General features: G+C 40.1%; 1 long non-coding RNA gene across 1 annotated transcript in view; it reads right to left on the minus strand.

Annotated features, from left to right (window-relative positions):
* Positions 1–8,080: 8,080 nt before the first annotated feature.
* The window catches only part of LOC125915748 (uncharacterized), a 96,332-nt gene continuing 87,788 nt past the window's right edge, over positions 8,081–16,624 (minus strand). The window contains exon 4 of the long non-coding RNA XR_007455732.1: positions 8,081–10,025. This is a non-coding gene — a long non-coding RNA (uncharacterized LOC125915748). The remainder of the gene's footprint in view (positions 10,026–16,624) is intronic.

Below are 16,624 nucleotides of genomic sequence, written 5' to 3' on the forward strand. Positions count from 1 at the left end.
GAAGACTGCATATGCCTGGCTTGGGTATTAGGTTTTGTACTTGTTATAGATGAGTTCCTTTACACATTCTTGCAAATCTGACTCAAGGGGACTCATGCAGTAAGAATTCTTTTGCCAGAACCTTGGATGTTAGACACCTGGCTCACTGTTTCTGACAAACGGTGTAAACATCTTTATTTTATTTTTTTTTACATTTTATTTATTTTTGAGAGAGAGAGAGAGCACAAGTGGTGGAGAGGCAGAGAGAGGAGAGACACAGAATCCGAGACAGGCTCCAGGCTCTTAGCTGTCAACACAGAGCCCGATGTGGGGCTTGAACTCACAAACTGTGAGATCATGACCTGAGCGGAAGTCAGACACTTAACCGACTGAGTCACCCAGGCGCCCCAACAATGTAAACATTCTAAGTGCTGTCAGCCTATTTAGTCCTATGACATGAGCATACCATGAACTAAATCCTTTCAGACATCTGGGCCCAGGAGAAATAACCCTTGATTTTAGAGAAATATGTCATTCTCAGGAAAAAAAAATAGAAGCCATTAGATGGAAATTCTCTCATCTCCCATCTACCAAATCTATAAACCTTACTGCATCAGTGCTTCTCTTTCTGTTCTCTTTCAACTGAGGAAGAAGTCCTTCCTCATAAATATGAAAGGCCTACTCCTGAGCTTGTGCTATGAACCTCAACTCTTTCACCGTCTAAAAGACCCCACTGACTCCACTGTTCTCCACCCCTCCTGTATCTTCATCATCCCCTTCTTTGTATACATCCTATAAACATTCAAAAATGCTTTAGTCTCTCTCATATTAAAACAAACAAACAAACTATACACCTTCCCCTTTGGCACTTGTCCTATTCTTCTCCTCCCCTTCACAATCTATCTTCAAAAGGATTTGAGGTGTCTACATACACTACTCGCATCTCCTGTCACCCCTATTCTCTCCTTGATCTACTAAAAACTGGCCTTATTATCACAACTCTACCAAAAGAACTTGTACCAAAGGCACTACGGGCTTCCTTCCATGTTTCTAAGTCCAGTGGCTACATTTTAGTCCCCATTCACATGGCCTTTTGGAAACGTTTGCCATTTTCCCCTAGCTTCTGTGACTGTGGCTGGCTTTTCTATGATTTCTCAGTCTCTTTCTCATAGGTGCACCATCTTCTCCACCCAGATTTACATATCAAAGTTCCTCAGGATTTAGCCCTGGCTCTTTGTCTTTTCAAAGATCTTCCTAGACATTTCTGTCACCCTTTAAGGTATCAAACACAACCCATATGCAAAATCACAGAGGTCTTGTTCACCATAATTCCTCAGCGCTTAGGACAGTGCCTCACACACATAATTTCTCCATTATCTGTGCTTAATTAATTGACTTGAAGCCAGATGTCCCAAGTTCACCATGGAGAAAGGTACAGCAAGTGACAAGAGTAAAACACAAGGGTTAGAAGTGTAATCGTTGGAGTCGAAGCTTGGTTTATAGCCCAGCTCTTCTTCTTACAAGCTTTGTGATTTGGGACAAATTACTTGTTTTTTCCCTTATTTCTAAAAAAAATGCTAATATGATATCTATGTTAATATTTTTCTGAGAATTAAATTTACACTAGAATTGAGATTTCATAAGGGCAGAGATTTTCATGTTTTATTCAATAAAGAATCCATACCATCTAGAGTTTAGGTGTGGCCAGTAGCTACACTTGCACACCAAATCCAACCCACTGCTTGTTGTTTTGTATGACTCAATAACTAAGAATTGTTTTTACATTTTTAAGTAGCTGGGAGAAAAGAAGAGGAAGAATATGTGGTGGAGATAATGTATAGTTTCAAAGCCTAAAATATTTACTATCTATCTCTTCACAGAAGAGATGGCCCTAGAATAATGCCTGACAAAGATTAAGTGTCCAAAATGAACTTTCATTAAATGTATAAATTAGTGAGTGAAAGTATGTGTACATATGAGGCATAGAGAATTTAACATTCATTGAGGGCTATGTCAAATATTGTGCTACCATCTTCATCGCTATCTTTTATGTGAAATCTCTCTAAAGGAAGTCAACTCCATGGCTATCAACACCTGTCAAAACAATCTGCTGAAAAATGAAACATTAAAAATATCTCTCAGTTTTCCCAATATCAAAAAGTTCATTTGGTGCTGCTTAAAAATGGCTTACTAAATTTTTAACAATTTTATATCTATTATGAATAACTTAATGCTTTGCTAGTGATTCAAGTGCTATGATTCCCTCACCTTTAAGGAAAGTGGTTTCTAAGTACTTGCAATCTTCTGATCACTTTTTCTAGGCAGAAGACTCATATATAGTGGCAGGATATATATTGGTTTTGATATACAACATCCATATAACACCCATTCTCTCTTCTTGGAATAATTCTGCCAAAAAATTTCCTCTAGGAAACAACCTCTTCCCACTCTCAGTCCATGAACGATAGGTGGAATTGACTTGGCTGCAGGAGGAAGCATGGGAAACAGGACTGACCAGCCAGTACATCACATTCCCCCAGGCCATGGCAATTGATTAAAAGACAGACACCTGATTTAGTCAGGGCCAGAGAAAGACGATGGTACTTTAGTGTGTCTTTTAGGAAGAAAGACATCCTCTTTTTTCCACTAGGCTTGAACCTTAAACAATAAGGGATTTGGTAGCCATATTGCCATTTGTAGAGTTTGATCATGTAGCCAAGTTGGAAAAGAATGGCCAAGAAATGGAGAGAAACTGAGTTCAGTGACATTTTTTGAGCCTCTGGATCAAGAGTTCAACTGACTCTAGTGTTTTTGATCATCATGTAACTCCATAAATTCCTTCTTCCACCAAAGCCAGGTTGAGTTAGAGCTGTCTGGTTTAAAAAGAATGGAGAATATAAGTGAAGCGCCTGTCTAGTTTATTCCTCTATATTCTGTGCTTTAAACTAGCAACCTATGTAAGTGGAACAAGTGACTTTTGATGGAGCATCATCAGGAAGCAGTCATTCACTTCAGAAACGTGGCATTGGACCATTTTCAGATATTCCAATTCTGTAAGAAGCCAGCTGTAGGATCTTTAGAGACAGAATTGCAGAATTTTAAAAGACAGTTGTGACTTTAGACAAGACCATATATTTAGAGGTTCACAATTCCAAAAACATGCAAAGCCAAGAAGGTAACATGAATTAGTGAAGGGGTCAGGAGTGAGGAGAGAAGCAGCACAAGTACAATGAAAAATAAACAATGACTCCCAACTTCAGGGAGCAGGCACAGTGGGAGTGGTGGGTACCAGGCTGCAGTGGAGGCCCTGCCTATGTGAGAAGCTTCCACTTACTGTCTGCTGAACACTGCACGTAGGAATGGCGATTCAAGATGAAACCAGTCTTTAAGTGTTGCCAAATAATTTGCTTTTAAAAAAACTGTGATTCAAGCATAATATATATACTCAAGTCACACTCAGACCATAAATTGCCAGGACATTCATTATGTAGATGGGAGAAGGGTGGTGGTAAGGGCGTAAATTAAATCCCCAAATGGACGCTGTCTTACCCCAGTACTATGCAACTACTAGCAAGAGGCAAAGACTAGACTCAAATTCTAGTCTCCTGACTTGATCCTCCCACACTGAACAGACTGAAGTTCACACTGTAATAAAAATAAACCTTCATACCTGAAGAATATTGCTGGTTTGTATAGCATTCTCACATAAAGTGAAATATAATCCTTACAAAATGCAGGTACTTTTCTATTTTTTTAACTATATGAAGTTTATTGTCAAATTGGTTTCCATACAACACCCAGTGCTCATCCCGAAAGATGCCCTCTTCAATACTCATCACCCACCCTCCCCTCCTTCCCACCCCCCATCAACCCTCAGTTTGTTCTCAGTTTTTAAGAGTCTCTTATGCTTTGGCTCTCCTACTCTAACCACTCTCTCTTTTTTTTTTTTTTTCCTTCCTCTCCCCCATGGGTTTCTGTTAAGTTTCTCAGGGTCCACATAAGAGTGAAAACCAGTATCTGTCTTTCTCTGTATGGCTTATTTCACTTAGCATCACACTCTCCAGTTCCATCCACGTTGCTACAAAGGGCCATATTTCATTCTTTCTCATTGCCATGTAGTACTCCATTGTGTATATAAACCACAATTTCTTTATCCATTCATCAGTTGATGGGCATTTAGGCTCTTTCCATCATTTGGCTATTGTTGAGAGTGCTGCTATAAACATTGGGGTACAAGTGCCCCTATGCATCAGTACTCCTGTATCCCTTGGGTAAATTCCTAGCAGTGCTATTGCTGGGTCATAGGGTAGGTCTATTTTTAATTTTTTGAGGAACCTCCACACTGTTCTCCAGAGCGGCTGAACCAGTTTGCATTCCCACCAACAGTGCAAGAGGGTTCCTGTTTCTCCACATCCTCTCCAGCATCTATAATCTCCTGATTTGTTCATTTTAGCCACACTGACTGGCGTGAGGTGATATCTGAGTGTGGTTTTGATTTGTACTTTCCTGATGAGGAGTGACGTTGGGCATCTTTTCATGTGCGTGTTGGCCATCTGGATGTCTTCTTTAGAGAAGTGTCTATTCATGTTTTCTGCCCATTTCTTCACTGGATTATTTATTTTTTGGGTGTGGAGTTTGGTGAACTCTTTATAGATTTTGGATACTAGCCCTTTGTCCGATATGTCATTTGCAAATATCTTTTCCCATTCCGTTGGTTGCCTTTTAGTTTTGTTGGTTGTTTCCTTTGCTGTGCAGAAGATTATTATCTTCATGAGGTCCCAGTAGTTCATTTTTGCTTTTAATTCCTTTTCCTTTGGGGATGTGTCAAGTAAGAAATTGCTACAGCTGAGGTCAGAGAGGTCTTTTCCTGCTTTCTCCTCCAGGGTTTTAATGGTTTCCTGTCTCACATTCAGGTCCTTTATCCATTTTGAGTTTATTTTTGTGAATGGTGTGAGAAAGTGGTCTAGTTTCATTCTTCTGCACGTTGCTGTCCAGTTCTCCCAGCACCATTTGTTAAAGAGACTGTCTTTTTTCCATTGGATATTCTTTCCTGCTTTGTCAAAGATTAGTTGGCCATAGGTTTGTGGGTCTAGTTCTGGGGTTTCTATTCTATTCCATTGGTCTATGTGTCTGCTTTTGTGCCAATACCATGCTGTCTTGATGATGACAGCTTTGTAGTAGAGGCTAAAGTCTGGGATTGTGATGCCTCCTGCTTTGGTCTTCTTCAAAATTACTTTGGCTATTCGGGGCCTTTCGTGGTTCCATATGAATTTTAGGATTGCTTGCTCTAGTTTCGAGAAGAAATCTGGTGCAATTTTGATTGGGGTTGCACTGAATGTGTAGATAGCTTTGGGTAGTATTGACATTTTGACAATATTTATTCTTCCAATCCATGAGCATGGAAAGTTTTTCCATTTCTTTATATCTTCTTCAATTTCCTTCATAAGCTTCCTATAGTTTTCAGCATACAGATTTTTTACATCTTTGGTTAGGTTTATTCCTAGGTATTTTATGCTTCTTGGTACAATTGTGAGTGGGATCAGTTTCTTTATTTGTCTTTCTGTTGCTTCACTATTAGTGTATAAGAGTGCAACCGATTTCTGTACATTGATTTTGTATCCTGCGACTTTGCTGAATTCATGTATCAGTTCTAGCAGACTTTTGGTGGAGTCTATCGGATTTTTCATGTATAATATCATGTCATCTGCAAAAAGTGAAAGTTTAACTTTATCTTTGCCAATTTTGATTCCTTTGATTTCCTTTTGTTGTCTGATTGCTGCTACTAGAACTTCCAACACTATGTTAAACAACAGCGGTGAGAGTGGACATCACTGTCATGTTCCTGATCTCAGGGAAAAAGCTCTCAGTTTTTCCCCATTGGGGATGATGTTAGCTGTGGGCTTTTCATAAATGGCCTTTATGATCTTTAAGTATGTTCTTTCTATCCCGACTTTCTTGAGGGTTTTTATTAAGAAAGGATGCTGAATTTTGTCAACTGCTTTTTCTGCATCGATTGACAGGATCATATGGTTCTTTTTTTTCTTTTATTAATGTGATGTATCACGTTGATTGATTTGCAAATGTTGAACCAGCCCTGCATCCCAAGAATGAATCCCACTTGATCATGGTGAATAATTCTTTTTATATGCTGTTGAATTCGATTTGCTAGTATCTTATTGAGAATTTTTGCATCCATATTCATCAGGGATATTGGCCTATAGTTCTCTTTTTTTCCTGGGTCTCTGTCTGGTTTAGGAATCAAAGTAATACTGGCTTCAGAGAATGAGTCTGGAAGTTTTCCTTCCCTTTCTATTTTTTGGACTAGCTTGAGAAGAATAGGTATTATCTCTGCTTTAAACATCTGGTAGAACTCCCCTGGGAAGACATCTGGTCCTGGACTCTTCTTTGTTGGGAGGTTTTTGATGACTGATTCAACTTCTTTGCTGGTTATGGGTCTGTTCAAGCTTTCTATTTCCTCCTGATTGAGTTTTGGAAGTGTGTGGGTGTTTAGGAATTTGTCCATTTCTTCCAGGTTGTCCTGTTTGTTGGCATATAGTTTTTCACAGTAATCCCTGATAATTGCTTGTATCTCTGAGGGATTGGTTGTAATAATTCCATTTTCATTCATGATATTATCTATTTGGGTCATCTCCCTTTTCTTTTTGAGAAGCCTGGCTAGAGGTTTATCAATTTTGTTTATTTTTTCAAAAAACCAACTCTTGGTTTCGTTGATCTGCTCTACAGTTTTTTTGTTTTTTTTTTTTTAGATTCTGTATTGTTTATTTCTGCCCTAATTGTTATTATTTCTCTTCTTCTTCTGGGTTTAGGCTGTCTTTGCTGTTCTGTTTCTATTTCCTTTAGGTGTGCTGTTAGATTTTGCATTTGGGATTTTTCTTGTTTCTTGAGATAGGCCTGGATTGCAATATATTTTCCTCTCAGGACTGTCTTCACTGCATCCCAAAGTGTTTGGATTGTTGTGTTTTCATTTTCGTTTGTTTCCATATATTTTTAAATTTCTTCTCTAATTACCTGGTTGACCCATTCATTCTTTAGTAGGGTGTTTTTTAACCTCCATGCTTTTGGAGGTTTTCCCGACTTTTTCCTGTGGTTTATTTCAAGCTTCATAGCATTGTGGTCTGAAAGTATGCATGGTATGATTTCAAGTTTTGTATACTTATGAAGGGCTGTTTTGGACCCAGTATGTGATCTATCTTGGAGAATGTTCCATGTGTACTCGAGAAGAAAGTATATTCTGTTGCTTTCGGATGCAGAGTTCTAAATATAACTGTCAAGTCCATCTGATCCAATGTATCATTCAGGACTCTTGTTTATTGACCGTCTGTCTAGATGATCTATCCATTGTTGTAAGTGGGGTGTTAAAGTCTCCTGCAATTACCACTGTCTTGTCGATAAGGTTGCTTATATTTGTGAGTAATTGTTTTATATATTTGGGGGTTCCCATATTTGGCGCATAGACATTTATAATTGTTAGCTCTTCCTGATGGATAGACCCTGTAATTATGATATAATGCCCTTCTTCATCTCTTGTTACAGCCTTTAATTTAAAGTCTAGTTTGTCTGATATAAGTATGGCTACTCCAGGTCACTTTTGACTTCCAGTACCATGATAAATAGCTCTCCATCCCCTCACTTTCAATCCGAAAGTGTTCACAGGTCTAAAATGAGTCTCTTATAGACACCAAATAGATGGGTCTTGTTTTTTTTTTATCCATTCTGATACCCTATGTCTTTTGCTTGGCACATTTAGTCCATTTACATTCAGTGTTATTATAGAAAGATATGAGTTTAGAGTCATTGTGATGTCTGTAGGTTTCATGCTTGTAGTGATGTCTCTGGTACTTTGTGTCACAGGATCCCCCTTAGGATCTCTTGTAGGGCTGGTTTAGTGGTGACGAATTCCTTCATTTTTTGTTTGTTTGGGAAGACTTTTATCTCTCCTTCTATTCTAAATGACAGACTTGCTGGATAAAGGATTCTCGGCTGCATATTTTTTCTGTACATCACATTGAAGATTTCCTGCCATTCCTTTCTGGCCTGCCAAGTTTCAGTAGAGAGATCGGTCACGAGTCTTAGTCTCTCTTTATATGTTAGAGCACGTTTATCCCTAGCTGTTTTCAGAATATTCTCTTTATCCTTGTATTTTGCCAGTTTCACTATGATATGTCGTGCAAAAGATCAATTCAAGTTACGTCTGAAGGGAGTTCTCTGTGCCTCTTGGATTTCAATGCCTTTTTCCTTCCCCAGATCAGGGAAGTTCTCAGCTATTATTTCTTCAAGTACACCTTCAGCATCTTTCCCTCTCTCTTCCTCCTCTGGAATACCAATTATGCGTAGATTATTTCTCTTTAGTGCATCACTTAGTTCTCTAATTTTCCCCTCACACTCCTGGATTTTTTTATCTCTCTTTTTTTCAGCTTCTTCTTTTTCCTTAATTTTACCTTCTAGTTCACCTATTCTCTCCTCTGCCTCTTCAATCCGAGCTGTGGTCATCTCCATTTTATTTTGCAGTTCATTAATGGAATTTTTTAACTCCTCCTGGCTGTTCCTTAGTCCCTTGATCTCTGTAGCAATAGATTCTCTGCTGTCCTCTGTACTGTTTTCAAGCCCAACAATTAATTTTATGACTATTATTCTAAATTCACTCTCTGTTATATTTAAATCATTTTTGACCAGTTTGTTAGGTGTTGCTATTTCCTGAAGATTCTTTTGAGGGGAATTCTTCCGTTTCATCATTTTGGATAGTCCCTGGAGTGGTGTGGAACTGCGGGGCACTTCCCCTGTGCTGTCTTGAATAACTTGCGTTGGTGGGCGGGGCACAGTCAGACCTGATGTCTGCCCGCAGCCCACCACAGGGGCCACAGTCAGACTGGTGTGTACCTTCTCTTCCCCTCTCCTAGGGGAGGGATTCACTGGGGTGGAATGGCCCATCTGGGCTACTTGCACACTGCCAGGCTTGTGGTGCTGGGGATCTGGCGTATTAGCTGGGGTGGATCGGCAAGGTGCAGGGGGGTGGGAGGAGCAGGCTCAGCTTGCTTTTCCTTTGGCGATCTGCTTTGGGAGGGGATCTGTGGCACTGGGAGGGAGTCAGACCTGCTGCCGGAGTGATGGATCCGCAGAAGCACAGTGTTGGGTGTTTGCGCGGTGCAAGCAAGTTCCCTGGCAGGAACTGGTTCCTTTTGGGATTTTGGCTGGGGAATGGACGAGGGAGATGGCGCTGGCGAGCACCTTTATTCCCCACCAAGCTGAGCTCTGTCATCCGGGGCTCAATAACTCTCCCTCCCATTGTCCTCCAGCCCTCCTGCTCTCCAAGCAGAGCTGTTAGCTTATAACCTTCCAGATGTTAAGTCCCGTTTGCTGTCCTAACACACTCCTTCTTGCCCCTCCGCTTTTGCAAGCCAGACTCGGGGCTCTGCTTGGCTGGTGGGCTGCCCCTCCACCCCGGCTCCCTTCCGCCAGTCCGTGTAATGTGCACCGCCTCTCCACCCTTCCTACCCTCTTCCGTGGGCTTCTCGTCTATGCTTGGCTCTGGAGACTCCGTTCTGCTAGTCTTCTGGTGGTTTTCTGGGTTATTTAGGCAGGAGTGGGTGGAATCTAAGTGATCAGAAGGACGCGGTGAGCCCAGCGTCCTCCTACACCGCCATCTTCCTAGAGTCTCAGGTTCTTTTCTAATCTTATTTCTACTTTATAGAAAATCTGGAAAATAAAGTTCCTGGTGGTTGAGTGACTTTCCTGAAGCTTAGTAAGAAAGCCAGACTCATGTACTCCCAGGACTTAACACATCACCTTTTCTTCTAAAGATAACTTGCTTCCTGGCTCCCATATCTCTTTGGAAAGGTACCACCCACCCACCTCCCTACCCTCACGCCACACACACATACACACTAGCTATCTGATTCTGCTTTCTAAACTTCCCTTTGATCTCTCTTTTATCTCCTTTCCCATTGTCATCAGTTCACACCTGCATCACCACGTCAGGCAGCCTAGCCTCTTCTTTTCCTTATGCAGTCCATTCTGTATACCACGGCCTAAGGGAGTCAGAGAAGGAAAAGGTAGGAAAGAAATATGTCTCACAGACTTTTAGAGGAAGTGAGTTTAGAGACCTCCTAGTTTCACCATCATCCAGATGAAGAAACAAAGCCTAACGGTGAAAGTGCTCTTTTAAAATTCATATAGGCTACAAACAGGGGAGCCAGTCAAACTTAGGTCTTCTCAAGCCTAACCCATGTACTATTTTTAAAAAATCATACAGCTGAATGTAGGATTCAGCTTGTCAAAAACTAGTCATAATTTCTTGTTACTTTCAAATAAAAACATTGCAAATAACGAGCATTTGATGCTAATCTCAAAGTCCTCAGTACCACCTGAGTAAGATGATAAGTTAGCTTTAAGAAAAACTTGGACACACAGTAAACACTTGCTGAATTTAAAACAAGCAGTAAAACATTTAGACAACTAAGCTGTTGTCTGTTCATAGACAAACAGGCATGAATGACCTTGGTTCTCTTCAAGCTGCCCTTCCCATGGGTTGAAATCTCTAATTAACTCTTAGCTGATCATTTTTTATCCAGGAAAAAATCCATTAAGTATCTCCTTTATGTCCATTAAGCTATCCAGTTTGGGGTAACATCCAAACCAAATTTTTGTTCTCTTGAAATGTCCGTGTCCAGAGATGGATTTATTTTTACTACGAAACATGACATTCCACTTGGCCCTAATTCTCTGGCACTACACTTCTTTGGATACATTGTTACCAAATATTTTGTTGGTTATATAATAACAACATTGGAACCCAGTTCATAATCAGTCATGAAAAATTGTGTTCAGTTCATGAAATAAAAATCAGCAATCCTTGGAATTGTGGCCAAATACTTCTATTAGCTTCCTAGGCATTTGGGGGTTGGGAATCTGCTCTAAGAGTTCATGAAAAGACATAGAGGCAAAAATGATGATTTCTTCTCCCCTGGAAGTACTCTGGCTCCTCTCCACCTTTGTAATATGTGCACAGCCACTATTTTTAAAATACAATTGGAATGCAAAGATGGCAGGTTAAGTTTGCATTCAGTTGAAAGAAGGTTTCTCTTGGGGTGTATCTACATTGTTATTTAATTCTCTCTGACCACAGTTGTCTGCTATTTTCACTCTACATATTGCCAAGAGAAGATGAGTTTATATGTGGATAAAACAAAGTAGGCAACTAAGCATCGGTTTCCAACATAGAACCCTAGATTCAAGTCTTGGCTCTGCCCCATACTGGCAAGTTATTCAATCTCATGGAGTTTTAAAAGATTCAATAAATTACATATGTAAAGCTTTTATTAAAATAAACCTGACCAGAACAGATTTCCACTAAATGCATCTCTCCTTAGAATCCTTATCATTGTTGTCATTTTATGGGTTTTCCTGAGTTAATATTTAATTAATGTTTTTTTTTCTATAGCAGATATTTTCAGGGCCCCACCTATATCCCTCTCATTCTATGATTTTAGGGAATTCAGCCAACTTCTGTATCTCAGGTTCTGAGAGCTTTTCTTGGAAACTGAAGGCTACTATGCAGCAGGCTGAAGTGCCAAGGAATTAACAGCCTCTGCCAGAAGCTCTCAACCAATGATCCTCTAAAATTGGTATATAAATACCCTAGCTCCCTTTCCCTTGGGAGGAATAATCCTGAGATGTGTGTTTTACATATTTTCTCAGTCTCTTATAGGTTTAAGCTTCAGTTCACTGTGTTGTTTAGTATGGCATCTGGCTTAATAGAACACCCTTTGCTGATTGTCTTCCCTTCCCTATATCTCCTGTCTACTCCTCTGTTTCCTGAACCTCCAAAATAAACTATTGGCACTGGAATCCTTGTCTCAGTATTTGCTTCTGAAGCATCCCACACTAAGATAGCCTCTTTCTTAAGACAGTAAGTCTATGATGTGTCTGGTAATAGATGCTTAGTCAATAAGTGAGGAAACAAGGAAGAAAGCATTTATTATTAATTATTATTATTATTATCATTTTTGCCAGTGTTGTTATTCAGTGTAAAATACAAAGCCCACCCTTCACTGAGCAGACTCAGCAATACATCCGATTCTTGAACAAAATCACGTTCTGGGGCCTTTGTATTTCAGATAAGGAAAATGAGAAAAAACTTGGGAATCAGGTTCTTTGGGGAAAGGCTGCCAGATGAGAGGTAATGTCTGCCCTTTTTTTTCTGTCTGAGTCAGGACTCCAAAGGCTGAGATGATTCGCTCTTTAGTGTGAAATCCTCCAAGGTTGTCAGTTCTGTGACAGACATTTAACAAGACTTCAGAAAGCAGAGACCTCGGCCAGCACACAGTCTCAAGGAGGTAACTCAGAATTAAAGTCAAATCAACAAGCCACTCCTATAATTGAGGCTGAAAGTGGGAGAAGCTGTAGATATAGTTTGTGGCATAAAGGACAGGCATGTCACCTCAGGAAAAAGTAAAGTCAAGTAAGGATGTCACCTCCCACTGCTGGATACGCAGAGATTTTAATGAAACATTCTTGGGATTAATCTGCAACAAGGCCTACCTCCCCAGCTCCTGACAGGGGGCAATTTATAGCTTAAAGAGATGTCACCTACTTTAATAGGCTTCAAATCTCACCTTAAAATCACTGACTCCTTACAGGGTTCAGTTTTCAGTACATCACCTACTTGCCTGCCCATTTCACCTCATTCAGGAATAGGATCGGAGAGCAAAAGAATAAAAAATCCCTTAAGCTTAAAGGCTGAAAAGGACCTTATTAGGCAAGGAACCACAAAATCAAATGTCTATACAATCCAGCAGGGAGGATAAATGGAAGAAGTGGCTGGTCAGGCTCTGTCAGGATATGGAGAATACCTGCTGAGTTCAAGGGAGCAACCACTTTTCAACCACAAGAAATTGTTGCCAGGCAGAAGTTCAGAACCAGTGTGTCCAGATATTTTTTTTTCCAAGACAAGCTGTATATCCAGGTTTATAAATTAAATGTTCCCCTGTACTTAAGTATTGGTAACTAATTTAATATTTTAACAATAATAAAAACAAATGATAACAATAAAGAATAACAAAATTACTATATAGGTAAGGCTGGTAGTCATCTGGCACTCACCAGCTCTGCTGTAAGGGTTGTCAAAATAGTGACATCCTTACATTTGAATTGGTAAGTAGTCATTATCCCAGGTCCTCCAAATGACTCCCACCACCACTCTGGGATCCCTGGTCTGCCCCACAAACCTCAGTGTGTTCCATCATCTGGTAACTAAAGGATTAGTCAACAAATCCTAACCAACAAATCATCTCAAGAATCTTATTTCAGCATCACGGCCAGCATCTTCTTGATGACCCGCATTTGCATTATACGTGTGAAGTATTTTTAATATTGCCTCTGTACAGCTCAAAGAGAACACATATGCCAGGAATATTAATCCTGTAGGAAACCTGTTTGGGACCACTGATTTATTCCAATTACCCTCATTTGATAGTTGGGGAAACAAAGTTTGACACAGAAAATGCTATGTAATTAAAGTTATGAAGCAGGGTGCCTGGGTGACTCAGATGACTAAGTGTCATACTCTTGATAACAGCTCAGGTCCTGATCCACCAGTAGTGAGATTGAGGCCCCTCATCGGGCTCTGCACTGACAGCATGGATCCTGCTTGAGATTCTCTCTCTCTCTCTCTCTCTCTCTCTCTCTCTCTCTTTTGAATAAATAAATAAATAAGCAAGCAAACAAATAACAAACATTAAAAAAATAAAGTTATGAAGCAAATCACGGAGACCCTGTTAGGAATCCAGGACTCAAAGCTCATAAGCCAAGGTTCTGTCCTCTTCATAAGTAGCTACCAACTGGAGGGTATGGAGGGTATGGATTGTTAAAAGCACAGATTTCTCTTAACTCTTAACTATAGAGAACAAACTGATGGCTACCAGAGGGGAAGTGGATGGGGGGATGGGTGAAATAGGTGATGAGGATTAAAGACTACACTTTTCATGATGAACACTGAGTAATGTACAGAATTGTTGAATTGTTATATTGTACACCTTAAATTAATATAACACTGTATGTTAACTATATTGGAATCTAAAAGCTTAATTAAAAAGTGGAAAAAAATAAAAACACAGATTTCTTCTCTGTACACCATCCGTGCCAAAACTCTGGAGTTGACCCAGGCATGAGTATTTTTCAAAAATGCCTCAGATAATTCTGATCAACTAAAAAACATTGCTGCAAACTGTACCATTGGAATACCAATAAACTTTAACCACCTAACTTCCTCTGTGGGACAGATTTGGAAAGAAAGGGGAAATCTATATGGACATATTATTTAAATAGCTCTAATCACAATCTCACATAGAAGACATGCATATATATGTTGTGAGGGAATGGTTTCTTCCCAAGCCACTTAGATCTATCTTAATGTCATCATACTGAAGGGAAGAAAATTGAAAGAGGAAAATTTCCGATATTGATAATAATTGAGCACCAGAGGAATGGAGATAACATGAGCACCAGTACAGAACAGACAAATTTCAGAGCTGTCACTTACTAGTTATACATCTTCAGATACCTCACTTAAGGTTTTTGGGCCTCAAATTCTCCATCTGTCAAGTGGAGACAGCAATACCTACTAGGCAAAATAATAACAGGTTCCAGAGATAAATCAGTCAATTCTGGATTGCCCTGGCTGTAGATTCCTCAGTGACAATGAGAGCCTCATCCAGAGACCCAAGTGAATGTGCAACTTCTGCTCTGCCCACAGGAGTAACAGTACAGTCCAATGCACAATGCACAAGTCCAATCACAATTTGAAGGACAGCCAATGCCTTTGTGGTACCTTCACACCTCTGATGCTCACGCTGATAAGTCTAGCTCAGGTGTCAACAATTGACCCTAGGGTTTTGTTAGCAGTGATGTGGACTTACCTATGAAAGTCTGCTGGCATACCCCATATATAACTTTAGAGCTTCCTTTAGTCATAAGGCACTTTGCACAGTACCTGACATATAGGGGCAATCATGATGGCCATGATTATGATAGTAAGGTATGGCCCAGTGATTTAGAATCCCACTCTAAAGCCAGATAGTCCAAGGTGCAGCTGTGTGATTTTGGATATTATTTCCAAATATCTCTAAGTATCAAATCATCACCACTGAAATGAAAGCAATGATGGTATCTCCTATATTGCATTATTACAAGAATTAAATGAGCTAATATAGTAAAGGATTTATCTTGGTGCCTGGCATACAATAGATGTTCACTAAATATTCCTTTTGATGATAACACTGTTAGTATTAATTTCAGCATTCAACCTCAAGTTTGAGAGACCCTTGACAATAGCATGTAAGATTTGGTGCTAAAACTAGCAGCCTGTAACAGGCTCTCATGGCCTGATGAGAGGCCTGCACAGAGCAGTGCCCCATCTGGCCCCATGCAGAGCACACAGGTACTGAGAAATTTAAGAGCCTCCTTCAAGTCTCTGAGTTCAACACATGGGTGTTTGTAATACAGCCTCAGCCCATAGTTATCAACAGACCTCTCTCAGTCTCAAACCCTTCTGCCAGAGAGGCTGTTAGAAACCCATCCAAGCACAGGCAGCCCTGATCCTGCATCTTGATAGAGTGAGACCAAGGAGAAATGGTGAGAGATCTCAAGCTTCTGGTAGCCCAGGAGACTCAAGGAAATACCATCCACAGATCCAAGATCTCCACTCATCTCTTCTGGAAAGATCCCCACAATAGGTTATTTAAGCAAGCAAACACCTAACTCAGGATTCCAAGACAGACAGCCTTCATGTTATTTGATATAAATTTCTAATCTCCCCTGAGAGCTCCAAGATGCAGCACGAGGCCCAGTAACAAGGAGACAAGCTGCCAAAGAAAGAACACCTAGAGTCAGAGCCCAGCTCTAGTATATCCTCAATGTGTCATTGTAAGAACCAAAGAGATGTGACTGCTATAGAGTATAAATCAGAATAGTCATTATTGACATTTATTATCATTACACATGCTATGAATTTTCCATCACAAAGCTCAGTGTGCAAAAATTCAACTTTCTATAACTGAACTCAGTTTTGGGGTTAAATTCCATTTTGCCTGGTGCATAAACTTAACCTAGCTACTTCTAGATACACTAATTCTCTCCCAGCTAAATTCAGACATTTCAGGGTGAAGAGTCAGTGTTTTCTCCTGCCCACTCTCTTTTTCTGGATTGGAGATCTCAGATCTCAGATATCCCAGGGTAAAGGTGAAGGACAGGGCAATTGTTCTCATTAAATCTTGGAATGGCAGAGGCAGTGGATCCACAGGGACTCTGACATCCACATGTCTCCTTCAGACCCAAAAGCTCTCTCCTGGCTATTTCCAAACTCAGATTCAGAAGTTCTTTTCCTTGCCACTTATTTAGGGCTGTCTAAGACACTTTGGTAACTAGAAACAGAGCACCATCTATTTGTTCCTACAGCCAAGTATTACTGCACCAAATTGAGGTAGAAATGCTTTTGGTATCCTCCAGACACATATGGGAAATGAGCTTAGCTGCCCTCTGTAGCATATCCCTTCAAACCCATTAGAGGTGTCTACAGTCACCAGCCATCTACAGATATCTTCCAGGTCATAAAGTCATAAACCAAATAGAT

This window comes from Panthera uncia, assembly GCF_023721935.1.
Source record: "Panthera uncia isolate 11264 chromosome E2 unlocalized genomic scaffold, Puncia_PCG_1.0 HiC_scaffold_19, whole genome shotgun sequence".
NCBI lineage: Eukaryota > Metazoa > Chordata > Mammalia > Carnivora > Felidae > Panthera > Panthera uncia.